General features: G+C 37.4%; 1 protein-coding gene across 2 annotated transcripts in view; it reads left to right on the forward strand.

Annotated features, from left to right (window-relative positions):
- PRTFDC1 (phosphoribosyl transferase domain containing 1) overlaps positions 1 to 14,172 on the forward strand; it is a 50,548-nt gene that overhangs the window by 13,396 nt on the left and 22,980 nt on the right. The window lies entirely within an intron of this gene.

Here is a 14,172-nt window from a genome sequence, read left to right on the forward strand (position 1 = left end):
CTAATCCCCTACTAATGGATGCAACAATATAACCTAATCCTGTTCCATGGGTATGCCAAATGTGATCTTTAAACCAAAGCTCAATTTTGAAATGGAATTGGAAAAATTAAGTGGAGAAGCAGAGGAAGTATGCAGAGTCTGTAGAACTTTCTTGAGAAGTTTTCAGCAACCTGTCAGTACAAGAGAAAGTAAATGTGTGTGAATTAAGACTTCTTTAGTGGACAGATGATGGAAGCTAAAAATTGAAAGAATCATGCTAAGACTCATTCTTGAAACTGGTGGTGGGGGTTGGTGGAAGAGAGGAAAAACACCACATACTTTTATTAGGCACATCAGTGTGCTTTCTACATGCATTGCTACCTGTTCTTGTGAAACATTTAGTATTCCCATATCGTTATCCATAGATGTCTATTTAATTCTCTTAATTATCATGTTTTACAAAGTAAGTATGATAGTAAACCTCATGTTTTGGGGAAGGGCAAATGAATCTTGGTAGCATAGCTTTTTTTCACTGAAAACCACGGAGAGATATAATACTTTTATATAGTGAGTAATATGATACTTTTCCTTAAGACTTTTGTGATTTCTTTGGTTATCCCTGTGTAGATTAAAGTGACAGAAGACCAGTCGTCTCTGTTATTTTGAAATAACACTGTCATAATAAACTCTGGTGCTTTGAATAACTTTGAGACCCCACTTGGAGTACTGCATCCAGCTCTGGAGTCCTCAGTATGGGAAAGACATTGACGTGTTAGAGTGGGTCCAGAGGAGGGCCACAAAGATGACTAGAGGGATGGAACACCTCTCCTATGAAGACAGGCTGAGAGGGTTTGGGCTCTTCAGCCTGGAGAAGAGAAGGCTCTGGGGAGACCTTATTGCAGCCTTTCAATACTTAAATGGGGCTTACAAGAAAGATGGGGACAGACTTTTTAGTAGGGCCTGTTGTGATAGGACAAGGGGTAATAGTTTTAAACTAGAAGAGGATAGATTCAGACTAGATATAAGGAAGAAATTTTTTACAATGAGGGTGGTGAAACGCTGGAACAGGTTGCCCAGAGAGGTGGTAGATGCCCCATTCCTGGAAACGTTCAAGGTCAGGTTGGACGGGGCTCTGAGCAACCTGATCTAGTTGAAGATGTCCCTGCTCACTGCGGGGGGGTTGGACTAGATGACCTTTAAAGGTGCCTTCCAACTCAAACTATTCCATGATTCTATGAAATTGTTCAATGTGTTTCTGAAACAGGATAGTAGAGGAATTGTTGGTAATCAGATTATACATCATAGTTGTTAATTCCATCTTGAGCACAGATTATTACAAAATATTGATCTGTTTTCCATATAGTGTCTGAATTGTGGATTGTAGAAGTGCATTTTTCATCTTCTGATGTCAAGAATATATTGTTGAAAATCATCCTGAAAAATATAAATGAACTTCAAAGGAATGTTATTTGAGTCACTTGGAGGAAATTTCCAGAGGATTTTGTGGATTTGGTCAATTCATGTAATTCTTTAAAAAGAATACATTATTTATGGTTTCCAGAACATAACTAATAAAAAAATGTGACCTCTGAATTGTAATCCATGCACAATGGTTGCATTGAAGTCTGTTCACAAACAAAGCCATTGATATGATGCTTCCTCTTCAGCCTCCAGTTGTTTGAAATACATTTATGACTGTTCGTTATTAATCTTGGCATAAACAGGACCATTAGTGCTGCAAAATTCTGAAAACAAGCAACAAACTAAGCATTGTTGAGCAGAAATCTGAATGTTTTTGCTATATGAAGCCATGTCAGTAAATAGTTTTGCTAAATCTCTCTGCTGTAGGAGTAAGGAAACAGAGGGATTTTATAATGAGTAAGTTGAAAGCCAGTTGATAAATATAGTAAAATAATTTATTTTTCTGCTGTGTAGCTTTACTTTGCATGCACCATTACTAAATACTTATATCTTAAAAAAGACAACAGTGTGAAGCATCAGACTATAATCAGAGTAGAGAATGGTGTAAAATGACATTCTTGCTTTGCATAATAACCTGTTCTTACTCACTATGATTTTACTGTATGGAACTTGTTTTTTTAAGATCACTATGAACTTTACATCTGAAAACAATATGTTGTAATCCTGACCCTAAAAAGCAAGTAATTTCAAAATAGTTTTATTCATTTAACAACACAACAACCCCCAACTAAGCGTATTGCTTGCATTGAATGATTAAAATTGATACCCAGACTCTACAGTGGTGTTACAATAATTGCTTTTCTCCATGCCTGTGTGTCATGAAAACACAACTTATGATCTCCTGAGAAAAGTGCGCGTCCTGAGATAAAAGAGAATCCACATTAGCTTTTGTACTTACAGGATTTCTCTTGGGCAAGTTGTTAGTTCCCTTTATTTTGCTTCATGCACACAGTTTAGCTGATGTGCATGAAGCATGTCATCTTCTTGATGCTGAGTAACCATGGAAGAATTACAAATTGGAGCCTACCTGGTAGAATGAATTCCCATCAACTTTAAGGCCAAATTCTGCAATAATTTCACAGGATTGAACTCTGAATTACCAATTTGACATGCAAATAAATATCTTCAGTGCAGGCAAAATGTGGTTTATTTATTTAATTTGGAGAGAGGTTGTGTGTGTACTAGATGTTCAAAAACTAAAACATACTCTTTTAACCTTTTTCAGATGCATGGCTTGCAGTCAGCACTGTAGACAGTGAACACCTGTACAGAGAATTTTGCAGCATGATATACTTTTAGAAGCTAATGGGCAACAGAAATGTGACATTTAGTCCACAGAAGCTACCAGTGTCAAGGATATAGACCTTAAAGTTGTTGCAGTTCTGAGAAATGTGTTCTAGTGATTGTAGACAGTGCTGCCAAATAGATGTCTTATGGACAAGCTAAAGATGAGAGATTTGGGACTAGAAATCTACTCCTAGAATTGCCAAAGGGATTTTATCTCTGTGTACTTTTCTGTGTCTATGAATGGATAAAATGGCATTTGCATCCTAAAGTAGTAGTATCTTTCTGAGTAAAAGCTCTGTGAAATGCTCAAACCTGCTAAAACGAGTGAGTAAAAGGTCCTTTACAGTTCCAAGCCAAAGATACTCTCAAGTCTTAAGTAGGCACTGATGTTATCTCTATATCTTTGATGCTTCAGTTATTTCCTGAAACTCAGTAAGACCAGAGATGGTTAAGAAGGTGAGGAACAATGGAAAGAGATCATATTTTGTGTGGAGAGTATGTTTGGGGATGATACAATTCACAGTCCTAACAGTGTCCAAATGTTCATTTTCCAAGTGTTAAGACTTGTTTAAAAATAGAATATTTTTCATGAAAGAAACAAAAACACTTCTACATGCAGCAGTGTCTTACTGCAAAATGTCAGCCTCAGAGGCACTAAAGCTTTTCAGAGAAATAGCTGAAAATGTGTTAGCAGCGGAAGTTGTCCCAAAAGCTTATTCTTGCAACTAGTTGATGAATTTTTAAAAGGAATTTACAGAAATGTAATGAGAAGAACAGCAGTCTCATTGGTTAAATTATGGCTGGTGTTATTAGTAACAGCATGATTCAGGCAACTCTGAGAATAAAATCTCCTGCTAGATTCATCTTCACATCAGGTACAGATAGTTAGTGGTTTGGTGTGAAAACTGAGACACTGGAAATGGGTCTCTTTTCTGATTGTATCTGCACTGGCTGGAGCAATGACAGTCTCCAGTTCATTCCTCAGCGACTGCAGTGCCTTTCTGCCAGTCACACTTGCCAGCTCAGCTGCTTCTGAGCACTTCCTAACCTGTCTCAGCCCAGATGAGACCAGTTATGAGAGACTTTCTATTTGAACTGCTTCAGCTTGCTGGATTCATTTTTACTGACCCAGATGCACATATGCATCTCAGCCTGCCAGTAGCCCCTGCCAGAGGGAGAGTTGCAAGCAGCTGGGAACAGCTTGTGGGCAGTAACTTCTTTAGTCAGCACAGCTCTTGCTGGAAAAAGAAGTCTGCCCATAGTCAAGGGAACCTCGTTACCAAGTGTGCAAACCTCAGACTCCTCTCTTCTTTATCTGAGAGATGCTCCTCAGAGGTATCAGAGGGAGCATGGATATTTCAACCCTAATTATTTTTGTGAACCAACCTACTTTTCATAGTGTTCTAAGGCAAACTGAAGAAGGCTGTAGTATATGTAATAAAATGTGACCTTAAATTCAGTGTCATGAAACTTCTTAGATCTGGAGGCAGATGGTCTCCTTTCTAGGCATTTACAGTTTCCATTTAACGTGATGGCAAAGTTGTGAGATATGAGAGCTTGAATTCGTCACTCGCTCAAGGCTGTCTTGAGTGTAAGGAGGAAGAAAGTATGTCTGATTTAAGTTGTTTTAATTAAAACATACAGTGTTTTCCTGTCGGACACCGCTTGGGGGCTTGGAGTGTTACTAATAATATAAGTAGGCATTAATTTGTGGGCATAGTTCAAGAAAGGTCATAATAAGCCTATCATACAGTCAGTTTATCAAGTTTATCTGTAATGTAAAACTTACTCATAGAGGGATGATCTCTGTAACTGTATGCATCAGATAACACACCTACACACCACTTAAATATGTTAGCACCATCTGAATTCTTAGTGATTTTTTTTAAGTATGAGTAAGTGTTTCAGTGACTCACATATAAAAGATTTGGGGGAACCAAACAGCTCAGCCGGGGGAGAACTGAGTAGGAAGCGGCCTGATTGCCATGGGGACAGAACAAGAACAGATGTGGCAGTGAAGGCAGAATGGCACTGAGCTGTGTTACAGCTCTCCAGCAATATCAAAATATTGGTTTAAGGCATTTATGGGGCATATTAAAGCAAGTAATGACTTGCCCTGTCAAGATACTTTTAATTTTTATCTATTGTTCCCTGCTTAGGTATTACCTTCCTTTATACCGATTTGTGATTTTTAGCTGTGGAATTCTTTTTTCTAACTGAAAAAATTTTACAGTTTTCCTGTGTTGTGGGTTGATACTACTCTGCTCTTCTGGACTTCAGATCTAATGCAAACTCCACAAGAGGTATTTTCTAATCTTTTTGGAGAAATTTGTCTCCCCAAGGGCCACATTTTTCTAACAAGCTGTAATGTTTTCTTTTGAAAAATGTTTTCCAATTTGAAATAAATGTTTTAGATCACAGTATGCTACAGAGGGTACAGCTACTATGTATAAACGGAGTTTTAGATCTGAAGTTCATTTTTCTCAAGTTTCTTTTAATATAGTTTTCTCATGAGCTTAAATCTTTGATATTTTTAAGTAATCCAGGTTTCTGAAACATCTTAACATTTGAGACCATGGATGTTTTTAAAATTGGTCAGTTTTAGAACAGAGTCAAAGCATCAAGGGATTTCATTAAAAGCATTGAAGAGGTCATCTTTTCAAAGAGTTAGATTCTAAAGTTCCCCTGGATACAATATTTGTTGTAAAGCGGTGGTTTGTTACAAAGCCTAAAAAATTGAAGTTTAATCTTAGTAAAATATTTTGTTTCATGTTCTGCCAAAAATACAGCAAGCTACTACTAAATGATGACATTTGCAGCAATACTGTATGTCATCATTAGGAAAGACTATAGTCTATATTTTCAGTCTGCTTCACAGATTTTTACGGTGACAGGGAGATAGGCTCTTATGTGTAAGAAAGGTCCAGAACATAATGGTTGCTAATCCTGTTGTACAAATAAGATCTGATGAGTTTGAAAATTTTGTGACATGTTTATGCATTGGAAAAATATCACCTTGATTACTTATTTGGATGCTAATCATACCATTTAGTGCATGGTTTTTTATATCAAGATCTGAAATGGGGCAAAATTAATTAAAAGAAGCCGGAGGGTTCTAATTTTCCCAAGGAATTCTATGACTCCCTTTTACTGGCATCTCTTAAATGCTGTTTCTTAAAACAGATCATAGCATGTGTGATGTTCATGCAGTGCCACACCCCAGGGGTGCTGTAAGGCATAAACCAAAAAGATTACTTTAAAGGATGTAGCAATAACAAGAAGTACTCTATTATTGCAGTGCTTATCTGTGTGACAAATACAAAATTCTTTTTCTTCCTCATTTGATAGACAGAAGTTAGAATATTTAAATAGAGAAGGGATACTATAAAATAACCTTGCAAGAAAACTCACAAAGGTGTGAGTCAAAAGTTTCCAAGTTGTCACTAGCCAAGGGACTAAACGTAGTGGTGTGAAAGAGAGCTCTACCGAGCTGTAAGAGTCAACGATACACTAGACTCCAGATTGCTGGAAGGGACTAAGCATTTGAGGTTTTTATCAGTCTCATCTTTTGTGAATTTGCTTACACCTATCTATCTGTTTTCTCAGCCTGTGGCTATTTGACAAATTTGAAGACTCTTCTCCTACCTTCCTTTTATCACCAAATTCTAGGAAATGCAGATAGTCAGGGTCAGAAGGTTAGTACTTTGTACTTAGTCTAGAGAAAGCAGTTTTCTCTTGTGCTTGCAGAATCCCCCAAAGGGACAGGGGTTTTAGTACGGAGCTACAAATTCACTATACGATTTTTCACAGTGTTTATTTACTTTTTTTCATTACTTTACAACACAGTTAAAAAAATGGGATAAGATGGTATGTATGGATCTAGTAGTGCCCCAACTGGCATGCTGAGACCTTCTGTTGGTGCTGGGAAACATGATTTCTAGTTTTGCTGCTGTAATGCTCATGTATTTAATGCTAAACAGTAATTGGGTAAAAGACAGATACTCCAATTAATGTGGACTTGAACCCAAACTGACCTTTTCCTAGCAGAGTCCAGTATAGTTGGCCATAGCATCCTTGATGGCCTTTATGATTTTTGCATTACCATAGCATAGTAACAGGAGGAAGATTTTCCCTACTTTCTTTGGCTTATGGTGGTCTTCTGAGAGCTGAGGAAGAAAAGAAACCCAAGTCTCCTATTCCAAGAATGTGGGCTTGTATTACATTATTATCACAAAAGGTGGAAATGCTTAGTGCTGCCTCCTGGCAGTCCAAAATGAGTACCTCAGTAGGATTATGGCAGTTCTGGAGAGTATGCTTACTAAATTGTTCTTCTGCCTGTAAGTTTTAAATTTTATTTGCCTCCCATCTCTGGAGACAAAGTATGTGGTCTGAACCTCATCTCACGCAACTGAACAGCCTTATGAAATTGTTGGTACCTTTTGTCATCCTGGAACACATGCAGATTTTATTTTTATGTTTTAAATATTATTTTACAGAATTAAAAAAAAGTTATAGTACAAGGAAACCTCAGACTACACTCTGTGGAAAGTAAACTGAGTTTTGAGGATATCTCGTGTTTCTGATTTATATGCAGTTCAAAACGTTTGGTATCACATGTTCTTGATTTCAGTTCTTGCTGATCTTTTTAAGTGTACAGGTGCTGTTTGTGCCCTATGGTTATATGTGGTGCTGCAATCTTACTGCCTCATTCTTAAACAAAATAACCCATTGAACCAATACCAAGCAAATATATAAAACTTAATTGTTAAAACAGAAAGGAAAATTTATTGTCTATAATCCTTATTAGCCAAGTTAACTGGTCTAAATCCTACTGCAATTTACAACAGTTGGCCCTTTTCCTGTAGAGTTACTTCATGTTTATGCCAATAAGACTGAAATCATATCTCTGTTTACAGATTTTGAGGAAACTTTTACCCACAATAAAATTACAGGGGTAGATCATGTATGCAGTCATGGTTTTAGAAAATTTGTTTGAAAATATTTGAAATATCTTTATTCTGAATATCTACAGAACTTATTAATAAGTGGAAATATAGTGTTGAACACATGCTTCCAGCAAAATGGAAGAGTGTAAAGATTTTACAGCTTTTAATATTTGCCCCTAGCAAATATGTTCTTAGTTGCAGGTATAATCTGTATTAACCTGTGTTAACTGCATTAAGATTTCATGTGAGTTCACCTTTGTTGATGTCTGAGAGTACACACACGAGAGATCAATTCCAAATGCCTTGACTGGGAAGGGAAAAGCTTCAATGGCATTTTATGCTTCATTGGATACCAGAGAATCTCCATGGAAGCAACTCCTATAGGGGATGAATTTTCTGGTATCCATCTGTTTCAAGATACCTTACCTTCTTTAGATTAAGTACAGAGAAGGCATGCAGGAGCCCAGGTATGCAAGAAATTACTGAATGTGTGAACAGATGATTGTAAACAATCCAATTTATTAAGTTTAATAACTTACTGTTGCCCTGAGAATTGTTTAAGCTGAATGATCTGCCTTGCTTTTACAGCAGGGAAGAAACATACACAGGTGTTACCACAGGTCAGCTGATAAGGAATACCTTGCTGTCAGTAAGTTCATTGTTTGTCTTTCTCTGTCCAAAGCCAACTTCCTCATTGCAGAACTCTGGCCTTCCCTGGAACTGGATAGACTAGCCTGAATTTGAAGCACTCCCAAAGCTGTATGGTAGAGCTTTTAGTTAAGGAATAACAACAAGGAAGAACAAGAATAAAAAATAAGTGAAACCTTCAAATTAGTAATGTTGCAGATCTAACTACAGAGAAGTAAAGTATCTCTTACACTGTAGTAACTAGAGCTCTGATAGATGTACCTACACCAGTTTAAAATTTACTATTGCAGGTTATCATGGCAATAGCAATAAGGCAGATCTCAGTGCAGCATAGTAGCGTAGTTACCAGGCAGCTCAGGAAGGCAGCTTTAAAGCTGACCATGATATATGAAAGCTGTCAGTGCTTCAGAGCAAATGTACCATTACTGTCCCTGCGGGATAGGTGATGTTCTGACAGTGGGTGTAGGCCAGTTTACTGTATTTGATTTCCAGTTGGTTCAGCATTGTTGGCTTGTTTGCAAGGTACTCAAAGCACTTCTTACAAATGTATCAGTGACCTGGCGCTTGATTATTTTGAATGTGGGTGTGCCCCGGAGGTTGCAGTCTGCCCTTTGGTATACATTTGATTCTGGGGAAGGGAAGGCATGCTTTCCAGTCTTTACTGGGAGGTGATCCATATCATTCTCACTCATTTGCACAAGTCTCCAGCTTAACAGTACTTACTAGTTCTCCTCTGAATGTTGCTACTTAGGTCTGGATGGTCCTTCTAGTTGCCTGCCATGAAAACTATGACAGTCTGTGTTCTGACCTACACTCTTGAGGTCCTTTGTTCCTAGCTGTTCTTCTTTAGAGAAGAAATCCAAAATGGTATCAGTTCAAGTGTATGTTGCTTGTAAGTACAACATCTTATGTATTACCAGTCCACCAATGTTCTTCTTACTTCTTCTGATATACTGAGAATAATTTCATAGCCTATACTTTATATATCAGTTTGAATTTACCTAGTAGTCAAAATAGGTTAACAGATGATATAGATACCAGGCTGACACTTCCCCGACCAACATACTCATATATTGAAGTACTTCTCAGGAGGCAGGCTGCAAAGCAATGAAGTTTCATACTAGGGTGTCAGCATCCAAACTGGAATGTCAAAATTTTCATTTTAATTATTATGTTCATGACTGAGATGGTATACCATGGTCATGTAGCAAAAGGTATCATAATTATTGAATAGTATATCATTTCAAAGCAAAAGTCTTTATAATTGCAGATATATCTATCTAAACTCTGCCAACACCTGCAATTAATTTCTACAATGCTATTTTTTAAGTGCAGAAAGCTTGATTATATTATCAATCAGTTTGCTGCAGCTAAGTCACATAGAATTAACTTCTATTTCAAAGCTGTGTGAGAGACATTGCTTCTGTGGTTTCATTTTTTGAAAGATATTAACTGGAAAGTAATTTCTTGTCATATCTGCTCTGTTTTCATCTGAGCATTACTTTTTCTTAACTGAAAAACGTATCTATAATATGTGTTACTTTGTATGCGAGAGTATACAGTTCTGCATTGGTTTTCTGTCATTTTCAATTTCTGTTGCAGCAGTGCATTGTAGCCATGTCTCTGAAAACATATATCCATGTCATATGTCAGTTGTGTCCATGTGATGTTTCAAAGTCTCAGCTTTACTGTATGAAGTACCAAGAATTTTGTTCAAATCCTCATCCTTCATTAACTTGGTACATGTCTTTTCCCCTTTGGCTTTAATGCCATCCATCGTGTTCCCAGTGCTCAGCGAGGTTTTTAGGAAGAAAATAATTGATCTCATCTCTTAAGCTGGGATTCATCTCACCTAACTTCAGATTTCTCACAGTTAGATGTCTAGGTCTAAGTTATTTGCTATAGATTTCCCATATGGTGAAATAGATTATTTACGTGATCAATCTTGTTTTCTCCATTGATTATGAAGGAAGCCCAGGATGCATAGATTTAGATGTCTTAACCTTCAGATACCTAAATTAGGAACAGAGTAATCCTGTCTTTAATGAAGACATTTCAAGGTCACGGGTCACCCTGTGAGAACAAAAGCAGCATAGACCACTTGCAGTTAATGACAGTCTTAATGGAAAATAAAAAGGTGAGGCCGAAGTGAATGTGAAGACTGAACTCCATTCTGCTTTAGTGGACATGTTGCACCAAACCTATTGGTTGAGTGGTGCTTGACTCTTGCTTTTCAAACTCTGCCAGTTGTGGGTATAAGTCAGAAACCTTACAGGCAGTAATTCTGTCCTAACCATTTCACTTACTGATTAGGGAAGGATAAGGGAAGCCTTAGAGATGCTCTATATTCAACAGCTTGAGGTTCCAAGGGACAACTGAAAGTGATGGTCTGTCAATCACTTCTTTTTGGTCAAAACCTTCCTGGAAAACCCAGTTGTAGGAGATGGGATGATGGTGCGAAGTAAGAGCATTGTCCTCAAGGGAATCCTCAGGTTGGTGGATCTGCTGTATCACCCAAGTGGCAGAAAGCAAAGTAGAACAGGCCTGATGGTCACATCCTTTGTTAACAGTTTCCCTGATGAATTTTGGGAGAACAAGGTAATCACATTTCTTTCAAAGAAATTCCATATGAACTTTGTAGACTATGGTAACTAGATGTGTGATAATGACCTGGTGTCCATATTTCATAATTTAGTTATGCATTTAAACTGTTATGTTAGAGCTACTTTTTTTGCCATGATTAAAGAATCTTTGTTTCACTGAGCCCAGTATTAATGTACTCCAGATTCTGTTTCTTTAGAAGAGTAACAGATGTTCACAGTTTGGTGCAATTTTCAGATGAGCAATGCTGTTTTTAATGAATTTTCCTGAGACCACCCAACTCATTTCACTTGTAACTTGAACTATGTCCAAGTGTTGATCTCAGGAGATGTAAAAGAGATGTAATAATTCTGTGCCCCACCCAGTTCAAAAGACATGACTTACTATAGACGGAATTTAAATATCTATACTTCCAATCAACATAGAAAGTCAAAGTTTTATCTTGCATGCTGTGAAAAATGGAGGTGGAAATAACAACGTTCTTGCTTTCATTCACCGAGTATTCATAGTGTCTGAAGATGTATATTGACAAGATCTGAATGAAATAAAATTATAAAACAAAGATGTGCAGGTGAAAAAGCACAACACAGCAAGTAAAAACAAAGAAATTAAGATTTATCCTGGAAAATGCAGATTTATTAAACATGGAAAAAAATCAGAAACGCAGTATTAAATATAGCTTGGGATGAGGTGTAGAGATGCAACAGAATGCATCATGTCTTGTTAGAAACAGCTGCAATAAATTTTGTGCTGCGTTAACCAAAACATAGCGTGACTTAGATATGTCTCTATCTGGGACATTATATTTAGTGTCAAGCATTTAACAGCAAAACTTGTGTTGATAGGGTTTAGGGATGTTAGAAAGCAAGTATGAAGAACTTTGGGTGACGGGAAGTGAACCTTTAATTCATGTCTCTGCATTTATAAGAAGTCCTAGAGACTCAATCATATCAGTTTTGTCAAGGTATGGAACAACTCCCGAAGGAAAAAAGAAGCTCTTGAATGACTTGAGACCATGAAAATTAAACTGAATCGACCGTATTTGTACTGAATGAAACAGATGTTTTTTCTTTCCTGACACTTATTGTACTTTATACTTAACATTTAGTGCAGTGTTATTTTGAGACTATAAACTGAGAACTCAGAAAAAAGCATTGAAAGGTTCCTATGGCAACCATAGTGTGCACATTATCTATATGAACATTATGATTATGGTAATGTGATGTCATAGTATTGAGTCTTGCTGTTTGGCAGGTATGTATTTTACAATATGAGTTAACTGATGAATGTAAAGACACTTATAAATGGCATTAAAATCAATGATCTGAAATTTTTTTTGCAAGAGAATTGCCCTACTGCGTGATACAAGTAATTTCTTTAGAATTCTTTAAAGCACCTTGTCTGGAGGGTTCTGAGCTGCATTTTTCTATGTGGTTTTTAGGGACAGTGAATACTCAGCACTGTCCTCTGACAGCAATCATTCTCCAGTCAGAAGATGAGGATTTTCATAATTGTGTGTAGTTGTGTCACAACAGCTAATGTGTGAATACGCAGATTGACGGGTTGCTGTGATCCCCTGGCTCTCAATGGCTTTTGTGTTTTCTTAACTGCTTGCCAGCAATGAAGATGCTATTTCAGCATCTTCCTTTCAGCTGTAGCCAGAAATACCAAATGCAAAGGAAACAGTGCTGCTGTGAAGACTGCTGAAAGATATTTTTTTTTTTTAGTTAAAAATAAATTCATTAATCATTGCACCTCACTGTTATCTTTTTTCCCCTCTCTTTTTTGACTAGCAACTAATGGCAAACTGCCTTTTCAGTAATTCTTGTGTGTTGGTTGTTAATGAAATTCCAGACTTTCTCATTTGGAAATGAAAAAATATTTTGTTAGTGCCTTGGTTACACATGCCAATATTAGAAACTGTCTGCTTTTTATAGTCTTATAATAGTCTTGACCTGAATATGTCCCTGACTTTTGAAGAGTGATCTGTCTTGCTCTACAACAAAAGGCTTATGCTTTTAAGCCTGGACTTAAAATCTTCTCTACCTCCACTTCTTATTTAGTTTTAAAATAATCTTCTGAGGAAATCAGTTGCTTCATTTTTTTTTCTTTCTGTTTTTCTTTGCAAAAATAAGATAAATGTTGAAATTTATATTAGAAAACATATGGGATGTAACCTTTGTTCCTGCTTTAGCTCTGTTTCCCAGGAAACGAATCAGAGCAGCATGAAAAGGATCTAAAGCTCCTAGATCTGGTGCAGAAAAAGTGAAGGCAGGTCTAAAGACTGTCTTTTAAGGCAATGACTGCTAAGGACATCTTACAAAGCTGTGGTGTGAGAGTTTTGGGGGGAGTGGAGTCTGCGTAAAATGGGAACCTTTTCGTGGGTCGGCAGTATGCAAACCTGGAGGAATTGTCATCTGGGCAATTCCGCAACCTTAGTCACAGTTACTCAGGAAGTCTGTATTAATTTAGACAATCCATTCCCATGGGGACCACGAATAGTTCCTGGGGTTGTCAGGTTGCTTGTGATCCAGTGGCTGCGAAGGTGCCTTGGAAGTCCCTGGACTTCTGCCACCTGGGCTGTGAGCGTGGGCAGATGCAGTTCCCATCTGCACAGGCGTGCAGCTGTAACCCTGCCGCATGGCAGGTGCGTGCCTGCTACCTCTGCTAGTGCTGCTTTTTGAGGGGAAGAAGAGCTATAAACCCCTTAGCCCAGTACATCCTCACCTACCTTGTAAGTCCTGCTGTCACATTATTTATTCGTGGAGAAACATTTGACTTCAGAGCACTGGATTTATGAAATAAGAGCAAAGTATTCAAGTATTGCATTTTTGTCAGTTGTTTGTAATGATAAAACTTTGTGATTTTACTAGTAAACTATAGTGTCACATTGTGGTACTGCAGCTATTATTAAAATTGGACTAACGGTGTCTTCCTATGGGTAGGAAGATTAGTTTAGCACATGCACCAATTTGGCAAAAAACCCGCATTAACTGTACTTAGTTTTGCTCTTGCTTTCTCTGTAAAGTTGATATGGCCTGGCCATGACTATATGTTTTTTAATTTGCTACCTTCTTTAAGGCCTCTTTTGTCTTCCCTTAAAAGTATGGCTTCTGTATGTTTCCCTTATGTGATCTTAACTTTGCATGCTGCTGATAATGACTTTGAACTAGAACTGGTTGAGAATTTTCCTTCAGAACGAATTTCAACTATAAATGTCTGTAAACAA

Source organism: Buteo buteo, chromosome 2 (genome assembly GCF_964188355.1).
Source record: "Buteo buteo chromosome 2, bButBut1.hap1.1, whole genome shotgun sequence".
Taxonomy (NCBI): Eukaryota; Metazoa; Chordata; class Aves; order Accipitriformes; family Accipitridae; genus Buteo; species Buteo buteo.